The sequence below is a fragment of the Hemicordylus capensis genome, chromosome 6 (assembly GCF_027244095.1).
Source record: "Hemicordylus capensis ecotype Gifberg chromosome 6, rHemCap1.1.pri, whole genome shotgun sequence".
Taxonomy (NCBI): domain Eukaryota; kingdom Metazoa; phylum Chordata; class Lepidosauria; order Squamata; family Cordylidae; genus Hemicordylus; species Hemicordylus capensis.
Window position 1 is genome coordinate 84212592 of NC_069662.1, and position 12292 is coordinate 84224883.

At 41.7% G+C, this 12292-nt stretch overlaps 1 long non-coding RNA gene across 1 annotated transcript; it reads right to left on the bottom strand.

The window, feature by feature from the left end:
* Positions 1-2356: 2356 nt before the first annotated feature.
* On the bottom strand, positions 2357-11172 carry LOC128329175 (uncharacterized). The gene is made up of 2 exons (XR_008309552.1): positions 11085-11172; positions 2357-2587 (listed from the first exon to the last, which is right to left on the bottom strand). It is a non-coding gene; the product is annotated as an uncharacterized LOC128329175 (long non-coding RNA).
* Between the last annotated feature and the right edge of the window lie 1120 nt (positions 11173-12292).

The following is a 12292-nucleotide window of genomic DNA, read 5'->3' on the forward strand; positions in this document are numbered from 1 at the left end:
ACTTTGAATAAGAAATCAATCTTAACACAGCATCTCTAAAGTAGTGGGGAAATAGTTTTAATATACACTTAACAGTGAGCCTGAAGTTTTGTTTTATTGGGGAAATTCCTGCTCCCACATCTTTCTTTCAACTGTGATGTTCATGTGCAATGTTTTCTATTTTTATTCCTTCCATTCAGTGTAAGCCTTAATGTGGAGGTGTTTGATTATATTATGCTGTTAGTTATATAGGCATTGTGTCTGAGTAGGCTTGGCATCGGGGGGGGGGGGGGGGAACCCTTCAGATCTTAAATGTCTTGGAGCTAGTGGTGAGACTAGTCCCAGTATCATTGTTTTGTAAAACAAGATGGAGAAGCAGGCTGAGTCAAACAAGACCTCAGTCACCAATAATAATAGTGGACTATTCTGTTCCAGTGCAATTGAGGAAAATCTTTGCGTGATTAGGCCATTGGTTCCTGGCATTCCTCAGTAGCAGTGCACATAACCATTGCCCCCTATTCAGGTCTGTGTCTAAATTTTAAATTACACTAAAGGCTGGTATACATATGCATGCACATGACTAGATTTCTCCACTCCTGATGAAAAGCACCATGTTTGAGGTGATGTTTGGCAAAATGAAAGTTCTGTCTGTGGTGGTCCATTCATACATGCAATTTATCACATAATACTACCATGAAAAGCTTCACTTCCTAGTTGCTTTGGACCATATATGAAGCCACTATGAAAAGCAGCTACTGAGGCCAACTAAAAAATAGCACATCTATTTGGTGGGTGATGGCACTTGTGATGGCACCACTATTGTGGGATTCACACTTTCAAAAGGATCACCAGGTGACATACCTGTATACATTTAGAAGCTTGCTTATGGTCATCTTTTTCTGCCAGCAGTCTTTTGGTGGACATTGAGCCTACAACTTCTGGATTCTTTGGCTAGAGTACGTGATTTGAAGGTGATACAATAGAAGCACACAAGACCATGAATGCCTGTTTTGCCACTAACTGATTTATTAATTTAAATATGTGGCCCACATGTTGCACAGTGCCCCACGGGTGGTTTCTGCACTGCCATTATTTCCAAAGGCCATGAAATCATGCAACTGTGTTTGTGCAATTGTAGGCATTTGCAGAAGACTGCTCTTGTGCAACGAATTTTTTTAAATGCCTGCAGCAGTGTGCAAAGTGCATGGTGCAGAAACCACCCACAGGACACTATGCAACATGTGGGCCTTTATGCCTCTGGCTAGCAAAAAAAGACACTTGTGGCAGCTAACAACATAACAAAGCACTACCACAATGCATTCCATAAAAACTGATAAAAACCAAATTAAAATAAATCCATAGCACAAGAGAAATTAGTTCAGCCAGCAAGTACATACAGGCAAGTACAAACTGAAATGGTTTTGACCAACTTACTGAAAATCACCAATGAGCCAGTCAAACAAATGTTTCACAGCAACCACCAGTTCTAAAAGGAGGGCAGCACCATAGAGAAAAGCCTGCTCCTCATCCTTGCTGCCCCAACTCCAATGATGGCAGCCAGTGGCAGGACCCAGAGCAAATCCTCCCTTGCAGAGCTCAGTGTCCAGGTGGTCTCTGATCAACCAGGTTTTGCAAGTTTTTGAATCACAACATACAACTGCACAATGAGTGATGACAATAGGATGTGCACACACACCACTGGCAACAGAAGTGCATCTAGGTAATTTTGGAGCCTTGACCTAAAGGCCTTTGGACCCCCCCCATGCAAGGTAAGCATAGTCCCCCTACACACACACACACACACACACACACAAACTATTTTTAACATGTGGGTTCTTGAGGGCACAAACAGCAACTGAGCACACAAGAATGTAAGGATATAAAGCAGGTAGATTTATGCAAATATGCATTAGCATATTCATTTCAACACATAACATATTCCCATCCCACATATGATATTCTTTTCCTCACTCCACACTCTGTCTCTAAAGCACCCAGCACAGGTCATAATCACACTTGGCCACTCGGCATAGTGCAGGCCAGCAGCAACCACACAATCCAGGATAGACTAAAGAAGATTTGGGGTCCCTGAGGGGGTGTGGAGGCCCCAGACTTCAGCCTGGAAGTCCAGGGGTAAGAGCACTACTGACTGGCAACAATCTTTCTATAATAATACCTTCAACTGCTTGAAAAATCTATCACTAATCTTCATTTTGAGTGTTACAGTTTCTTACTGATGAAACTGATATTATCTGAGTTTAAATTTATGTTCTAATATTTACATTGTTTTGCATTGCATTTTAACGGATCTTTCTGAAAATATTTTTATTATATATTTTTTGCAAAACACTCTGTGATTCTAATCGGAGTGGGAAAATAGGTTCGACATTCTGATTTATTTATTTTTTTGGTAAATGCACATATTCCCTCTTCAATTCATGCTTTGAATTCCAGGAACGGGTTTTATTTAGTCTTTCACTGAAGATAGCATGAATGTTCCTTTCTCCTCTCCCCATAGACTCATATAGCCGCTATTCAGGTTGAAGCTGCATAGAAATAGATTCTTTGAGTTGTACATCTTCTGATATACATTTTTTCTGTGAAAGACCTAAATAGAAAAAGAAAAGCAACACAAGCAATATGACCATGTTTTGGAATGCAGCTGTACTTTTTAAATTGAAGTAATATTTCAGTGGGTTAAGTAGTATAGTCCATATGCCAATCCAACAGTTAGCATCACATCAAATTACTTACATAGTTTGTGCATATAGAAATGGGCCAGTTTTAAAATGGCTGATTGGTGGAATACATCCATAAAATTTCCTGGGTGCTTTACTGTATTTAGTCAGTGAAGGGAATGATGCTTTGAATGTTATTGTAAACTAGCAGTGATCAACTAAATCCAGAATTTTCACAGCCCATGGCTAATGAGGTTTCGAAAACTGCAGTCTATGTTTTCCCTAGGTTTTTCCTCCCTTTTGTCACATTAGTATTTGGAGGGAGGAAGCATATTGGCAAAAACACTTTTTTTGCACTCTACATATTCCATGTTTCATCTCTCACTGTCACCATGGTTAGTGCCCTAATAGATTATCTAAAGCCATCTTTGACTTTGTAAAAAGGTATATGGCATGACTGGGAGTGGAACACTTTCTGATTGCTACTAATCTTACCATTAGCAGCATGTCCTTGTATACACAGGCTCTTAGCCATCGAGATACTCTGCTATGCACATCAGCTTTGATTGCCATCATTAACACTTTGATCAATCTTATATTGGTCACCAGTGTAAAGCAAGCATGCCAGTGTGGGAGATCAGCATATGTTTATGCCAGGTGTCCTTTTTGATATAAATAAAATACTACTAATTATTTTAAATAAAAGAATAAAATAGAATAAAGGGAACTAATATGGTCCCCTCATTTGCGTGATAATACTAATCCCTTTCATCTTTTCTCTCCATATCCTCTTAAACAATTGTTGATCATATTTATTTTATTCTCTTTTTTTCTTATTTCTCTCCAAATATATGCACATGAAAGACAATAATGAAGATAACCTAAGCATTGTTTTGTGTAGCTAGGCAAGTCAGATATTATTGTGCATGCCCAGCCTCTTCACTTAGCAGTCAGTAACATTTCTGCTTCAATTTCAGCTTTGAAGACACCATATTAAAAGTCCAGACAAGGCATGATTTTAAGAAATATACATTTTCTATTGATAACTACATTCTATGTGGCACAACTGCGTCTGTAGGTGAAAGAAACTGGAACATGAAAGTGTACAATGCTAAACCGACATGTAAATTAAATATTCAGGCCCTTTTTATTTCACTTGTGTCAGTGAATTTTCTCTGTTTCGGCTCCAGTGCTTTCAAAAGTGCAAACCTGCTGCTTTCCTCCACTACTTGCGGGACCCTCTGGGACTTGAACTCTGCTTGCTCCATGTGAGTTGGCAGCTGTTTAAATCAAAGAAGGCATGTGGCCGATTGAATCACCTGTCATGTTGATTTATGGAACGTAAAGGTCATTCACTTCTGAGTTCGGAGGATTTCCGTGAGATGCAACATGCTCCAAAAAATAATAATCGTAATATTTTTTAGAAAATGGAAGTCCACCTCAATTGCAGTGTACAGTAATGTAGAAAAGTATAGCACTTTGGAGACTGAACGGCATGAACTAATGGAAGGTGACCCAGGGCAAATCTGGTATTGAGTCCAGAGTGAGTTCAGTGTTGTAACATAACTTGGGCAGAGCCTTTCCCCCCCTTCAAATAAGCAATATGCAGGTTTCATATACCATATATGTTTCATCTCTACTTCACCTCTTTTGTTGCTCAGGCCATGCAACATTGCTCCTAAAACGCTACATGACCTCCTCATCTTCTTTCTCATGCAGCACCAACTCCTTGTTCTTACCGTCAAAGCCCACCCCGTCATTCTGCCCTTAATTCCTATAGCTGCCTGTGACCTTCACTCTTCCAAATCTACCACACTCAGCCACCCAACTCTGTGCCCAACTCTTAAATGATTTCACTCATTGCGCTTTGCTCAGTGGCAGCACCAGAAAAGAAGAATAAGTAGAGGAACACAGAAGGGGCAAAGTGCATTTCTGGGTGGGTGAGCTGTGACCCACATGTTACAACAGTTATGGTAGGGCTAACATGTTAGCCCTAGAATAGCTGGTCATGGAACCACCCAGAGAGAAGGCAACCTTGGACTCAATCCTAAGTGGGCACAGGACCTGATACAAGGTGTCAGTGACGTGGAACCTTTAGGGAACCATGACCATCATGTGATCAAATTCAGCATATATGCAAGGAGAGAATCACCAAGGAAGTCTAACATACAAACTTTGGATTTCAGAAAATGAAACTTCTTTAAAATCAGGAGTTTGGTGAAAATAAAACTGAAAGGTGAAATCAGGAGAGTCATGTCAGTCCAGAATGCATGGAGTTTATTTAAAATCACAAAACTAGAAGCCCAGTTAGAATGTATACCAAAAAGGAGGAAAGGTACCACCAAGTCCAGGAGGATGCCAGCATGGCTAACAAGTTCAAGGAAGCTATAAAGGATAAGAAGACTTTCTTCAGAAATTGGATAGCCTGCCCAAATGAAGAGAACAGAAAGGAACATTAACTCTGGCAAAAAAAAAAAAAAATGCAAGGAGACAATAAGAGAGCCGAAAAGAGAGTCTGAAGAACATTTAACATCAAGGGGGCATTATTTAGCATCAAGGGGAATTTTTAAAAAATCAGAAGCAGAAAACCTGCCAGGGAGGTGGTTAGATGATGAGAGAGTGGATGGGATTATTAAAGAGGATATGGAGATTGCAGAGAAGCCAAACAGGTTCTTTACATCTGTCTTCACGGGAGAGGATACTGAGCATATACCTGTGCCTGAACCAAGCTTCTCAGAGACAAAGGCTAAAGAACTCAGTCAGATAGAGGTGACAAGCCATGACATTCTAAACTGTCTGTAAAAATTAAAAATTAACAAATCACCAGGGCCAGATGGCATTCACCCAAGAGTCCTTAAAGAACTCAAACGTAAAATTGCCAACCTCCTTGCAAAAATATGTAACTTATACCTACAATCAGGCTCTGTACCAGGAGACTGGTAATTAGCCTATGTAACTTCAAAAAGGGATCCAGAGAGAATGCGGAAAATTACAGGCTGTTTAGGTTAATGACTGTTGCAGGCAAATTGATGAAAAGCATTCTCAAGGATAAAATTGTTAAGCATAGGGAGGAACAAGCCCTGCTGAAGGAGAACCAGCATGGCGTCTGCAAAGGTAAATTCTGCCTCACTAAACATTTGGAGTTCTTTAAAAGTGTCAACAGGTGTGTGGATAAGGGTGTTTCAGCTGACATAGTATACTTGGACTTTCAAAAAAATTTTGACAAAGTTTCTCATCAAAGACTATTGAGAGAAAACTTAGCAATCATGGGATAAGGAGACAGGTTCATGTGTGGATTGGTTGAAGTACATTTGGAGTACGGTTGAAAGACAGGAAACAGAGGGTAGGTATAAATGGACAGTAAATGGAGGGAAATGACGTGGGGTCCCCCAGGGATATATACTGGGACCAGTGCTTTTGAATTTATTCATAATTGATCTAGAAACTGGGTAAGCAGCAAGGTGGCCAAATTTGCAGATGACACCAAACTATTTAGGATAGTGAAATCCAAAAGAGATTGTGGGGAGCTCCAAAAGGTTTTCTCCAAAGTGGGGAAGTGAGCAACAAAATGGCAAATGCCATTCAATGTTAGCAAGTGTAAAGTGATGCATATTGGGGCAAAAAACAACAATAACCCACATATACACTGATGGGATCTGAGCTCTTGGTGACTGGCCAGGAGAGAGATCTTGGAGTTGTGGTGGACAACTCAAAAGTGTCAACTCAGTGTGCAGCAGCTGTGAAAAAGGCCAATTCCATGCTTGGAATAATGAGGAAGAAGATTGAAAATAAAATTGCTAATATCATAATGCCCTTATACAAATCTATGGTGTGGCCATATTTGGGGTAAGGTGTACAGTTCTGGTCACTATACTTCAAAAAGGACATTATATAACGGGAGAAAGTGCAGATGGAGGCAACCAAGGTGATAGGGAGCTAGAGCACCTTCCTTATGAGGCAAGACTACAACACCTGGGTTTTTTTAGTTTCAAAAAAAGACAACTGAGGGAAGACATGATAGAGGTATATAAAATTATGCATAATGTGAGGACAGATCTATCAATGGCTACTAGTCTGAGGGCTATAGGCCACCTTCAACCTAAGAGGCAACATGTTTCTATAAATAAGTTGCAGGGGATCAATCAGCCCTTGCCTGTGGATTTTCCAGAGGCATCTGGTGAGCCACAATGTGAATCAGGATGCTCGACAAGATAGGCCTTGGACCTGATCCTGCTGGGCTGTTTTCATGTTCTTATGATTTCTGAAACAGAAATGGAGGGCAGATGGGGGCAGCTACTTTTCTGAGGAGGTATTTATGCAGCCTTGCCCCACCCCCTTGCAGCCAATCTTGGCTTTGCTTCTAGAGCACCAATATACTGCCACCTTTCCTCTTTCTCCTCAAATCTCATTAATTCTGCCCATAAACAACTAGCTTGTCAGGGAGAAGATTTCTACTCTAGCCTTCTCCTTGACATTATCATTTTCTATACAGAGGGATTTTTTTTTAATGAGGAGTGTTCAGATATGTGACCCCCCAACACACCACCATCAACCATCATCTGAAATAGTACAGTGTAGAAACAGTGCTTGTGTACACCAAGCCTGAGAGAACCTCTGAAGCAACCAGGCAACTTTCTCTGACCTTTGAATTTCAGGTGTTGTAGGTATCGAACAGAGGTTCTACTTTTCCTTTTAAATGGAAAGCAGTGAGATCACTGGATAGTTAATCACTATTGGAAAAGAAGCAGAATGGAAAGGAGAGCCATGCAGAGGTCCTTAGTCATCAAGAATTCTAGGAACGTTCCATGAGAGGGCAGTAGAAGCACAAGCCCTTCCGTGAGCAGCCATTCTGTCTGGAGGGCTGAGCTGGCTGGCAACATTGGCAAGGACATAATAATTTACTGATGTGACCTGAAGCTATACTGGGAGAGCCAGAACAATCTCCTTTTTATACCATGTATGGTAATACCTATTCACATTTCTGAGGTTGCTACAGCCAGTTCAGATTAATACTATAAACCAAGACAGGGAAATTAGAGGCTCAAGTTGTTCTAGCAGACAAGATATTGTGACAAGGTCACAAACCATAGGGTCAATTCAGATGACCCAACAACCATGCCTTGCCTTCTTGAGCCTTGGCCTTGCCTTCTTGAGCCCACCTGCTCCTATTTCCCGTTAACTTCTCCACTTGCACACCACCAAGATCTGGGTCATGTGAGGCAGCAGCTCTTTATGTCATCCTTATTAATAAATCACAGTCGTTCTGGGTTCAAATGAGTGCAGAGCTGTTGTTTTACCTAACTGGTATTTAGATGTCACAGCTCCACGACAGAGCTGAGAAGGTAAAGGGACTGCACAAAAACCAGACCATTTCAGGCCATATTCCCTACTCAATAACTCCTGGTTTGTTGGGTTGTCTGAACTGGCCCATAACATAGCCTGTACAGATAAATAATATAACACAAAATTTCTTCAATAATGTAATTTGTTTCTGTCTGTTTAGTGCAAATATTAAGATGCAATGGTGCCTTTGAGCTTCTGCCAAAAACTATCTAATGATATCTTGAGGCTGTTCACACGAGCACCCCTACCCAGGCTTGAGCGGCCCCATGTGCGTAGGGCTACTTGTGTGAAGCATCAGGATTGGGGTTAATTCTGGCACTGCCTCCCTGCATAGCCCAGGCTTTTACCTGGGTTAAAGGGTGCAAGTGCGCCCTTTTACACAAGTTTGGGGTCATGTGAATGTTCAGGCTGCACGCAGCCCAAGCATACACAGATCTTGGTGCCTAGAGCACCTGGTTCCCGAGGGAATTGCTCAATGTACCGCAATAGTTGTGTGGTGAATTGTGTAATATCTGGAGGCCAGGACACATTTTCCCAGCCTCTGGAATGTCACATGACTCATGGCAGCACCAGTTGTGTGAGCACGCAAGCCACGCAGTTCGTGGCAGCACTGGCCATGTGGGCATGCAAGCTCCATGGTTCACGCAGTGCTAGTCATGTGAAAATGTGAGCTGTGCAGCTAGGATCACTGCTGAATCATCTGGGGGAAGACAGTGGCTCTCCTTCCTCCCTCCCGCGCACACTCCCTGGCCCAGCAGAAGGCCATGTGAACAAACTTCTTATCTTGTCCTGTAGAATCCCAAATCACACTGCTTTGGCCCCAATCGCATTATAAAGAGATACTGGCCAGACTGAAAAGTCAGTGGTCAACAATCGGAGGCTGTGCATGAGCAAGCAAATGTAGTATAGTCCTGCTTCAGCAGCTCAGATGTTTTTCTGGGAGGGGACAGTTTTTGACAATCTTCCCTCCTGTGGTAGCAATCAGTGCCACCCAAAATTATTATTATTATTATTATTTATTATTATTTATTTGATTTCTATACCACCCTTCCAAAAATGGCTCAGGGCGGTTTACATAGAGAAATAATACATAAATAAGATGGACTCCTGTCCCCAAAAGGCTCACAATCTAAAAGAAACATAAGATAGACACCAGCAACAGTCACTGGAGGTACTGTGCTGGGGGTGAAATTATGTGCAACACTCAGGGACATACTTTTTTAGTGGTACAGAGTGCCTCTGGTGGGAGGAGGGATCAGTAAAAATTGCCTACCCCCTTGCTTGAGCATCTGCAATGGGATTGTAGCTCCTGCATGTGTGCTTCTGAACATGTGCAGGCTTAGTCAGGATGTCAGCCTTTGAGTGGTTTTGTACAAACTAGAGTACTTCTCAATGCTGATTAAAGCTGTGCTGTTAGAAAGCAGAGAAGTATTAAAAAAGACCCATGGAGGAAAGAATTTAAGTAATGTATGGCAAGTTGTAACACTTAAAGTCACATATTTGCAAGTAAAAGGAAGCTAAGTAAACAAGAGTACTATTATTGTTAGTAATGGTAAATTGTATTTGTTTAACCATAAATGAGGAAAAAACCCACTTATGATTATTGCTTATGATTAAACAAAATTTGTTTAATCATAAGTGTACATAAGTGATTAAAAATAAAATGCAGTACTTCAGTAATTTCTGTTTGTTTGCTAAGATCCAAGCTCTAGACATTAAAATTAAAGCAGACTCAGAGGCAAATTTTAAAAAATATAGTGCACATTTATACCACAAAAATTACAATAATCTGTTGATCTACAGGGCACATACCAGACACAAAAATATAATTCCCCTTACAAATCCCAAAAGTCATACCAGTTCACTATTTCTCTTCTTGTAGATACTTAGGAATAGCACTGCAAGTATCTTTGCAATCAGTGACTAACATCCAGGCTAACAAAGAGCCACTTTGACACCTAAAATATCCCCCCCCCGGGGGGTGTCATGCCTGTCTCAAGGACATATTTTTGGGAGTCATCATTGGCTTCAGAGAGAAGGAAAAAACTAAAATTGCCCCTCCCCCATAGCACCAGTGCAGCATTGCTGCACCAGTGCTTTGAATGTTGGCCAGTGTCCAGATGGGCATGACTCTCTGTTTGCCAAAAGGTGCCTACTCAAATAGGCACAGAAAAGAATATTACTGTATCCCTTTACTTTTAATCTCCAATTATAGTGTTTATCTGAACCAAGCTTTTCGGGGCATATTTTTAAAATAGCCTACAGATCATCCTTCCAGGTTAGGCCTGCAACTCCAAGGCTAGGAGATAAGAAAACCCTCCAAATGAAGGAAAACCCACTGAGCATATAGCACTTACATTTACATTTATATACCGCTCTATAGCCGGAGCTCTCTAAGCGGTTTACAATGATTTAGCATATTGCCCCCAACATGCTGGGTACTCATTTTACCGACCTCAGAAGGATGGAAGGCTGAGTCAACCTTGAGCCACTGGTCAGGATCGAACTTGTAACCTTCTGGTTACAGGGCGGCAGTTTTACCACTGCGCCTCCAGGGGCTCTAGAGGGCTGATTCCTTCTGTCACTTCACAGGCCATACACCAAGTTTGCAATTCCACAAGTACAAGTGTTTTTTGATAATTTAATTGTTAATTATTATTTTATGCAGTTTATAATTTTTGTTTTAATTGTTAATTGATTTTAATGGTGTTTTAATGTAAACCACCCTGAGCCTTTTGAAAGGTATAAACATTTTTAATAATAAATAATAAATAAGTGTTGGCAAGCTACATCCAAGCCCAAGGCAGAGACCACCCAAATGGGAGCCCTGCAGCCACCTGAGTAGAGTCATTGCTAGGTAATAAAAAGATACAGGGCCTGGTCCCACAGGTTATAGCTCAGGCCCATAAGCTGGAGATTGGTATGTAAAGAAAAGCTAATAGCACACACACACACCACACTGCTAAGTAGCAATGGCAAGCGTAACACGCTTTCTATAAGCTACCACTTGCCTTGTGGTGGTAAAAGGGAACGAGAGAGGTAGGCACTGCTTCCGGCAATCAACAGGAAGTTGCCAACACCCACCTTTAAGGAGACCAGCTGACCCACAGGGAGGAAGGTAGAAAGAGGCGGAGCTAGCCCTGCAGAATGAAGAGCTTGATGGTTGAGCGGGTGGGACCAATGCTGAAGGGAGCGGTTGCTAGGCAACCTAGCACCCCTCTAGTAGGAAATCGACCAGGTCTGGCCAGGTTACAACATACCAGCCAAGAGAAGAGCGGGACCATGAAGCAGGCAGCCATGAAGCAATGAGCTGCTCCAGACTAAAGAACCCTTACCTGAGGAAGGAGAGTGGGAAAGAAATATTGTATTACATGTAGTGGCCACAACTGTAACAATAAATTGCGGGTGCGAACAATTTTGAGTGCTGTAAGTCCTTGGGGGCTGCCACATCATAAAGACTAGCTCCTCACTTTCTATCACACTCCACAGTGACCAAGAAGAAGAACCCAGGATATTGCTATGCATGTAGGAATAGGCTTGATTCCTAATGGTGGAGGTCATTCTTAATTCTTCTGAATCTCAATGGCTGAGGTAACAGGGGACAGGGTTGGCCCCTATCTATCCCAAAGGGATCCTGAATACACCGGAATGAATCATCCTTCATGAATCCTTTCTCCTGAGTGCTTTCCAGATTACACCCTGCAACAGGGTCACAACCAATTTCTGAAGTGTGCTTCCACACTTCCGGTGTGATACCACAGTCCTTACGCTGAGAGCAGGGTGCCGTTCAGATTTCCAATGCCTTGTTTCGAATTTAATCACTGTGATATAGCGCTATGACCTCATATATCCAGCATAAAGAAGTTGCTGTTTTGGGGGGTTGTTAGTTTTCGTGAGACTGCTCCCCCTGCTGTTTACGTTTCGAATGTGATTTGCCTGAATGGAAGTATTTTGCTGCTGTTGAGCGGCTAATCTGGAAAGTTCCCTGGATAAGTGAATAATCGCCACTCACTCCTATGAAATAAAGTACTGAAACAAGTGCAGAATCTCCTCTTCAACTCTGTTGGTGTGAGTGGCTCTGACCTCGCTGCCTGGGATATCATGACATGCTGCTACCTCTAGGGGACCTTGCACTATATTACCCTTCTTTCCACACATACTGTCCATCAAAATGACAAGCATTTAAAAGAAATGGCAGGCATCTTGCTCATAATGGAATATAAGATTAAACCAGACTAATTAAGTGGATCAGGTACTTGCACTTATCTGATTCATGTATCTCTTTTTAAAAA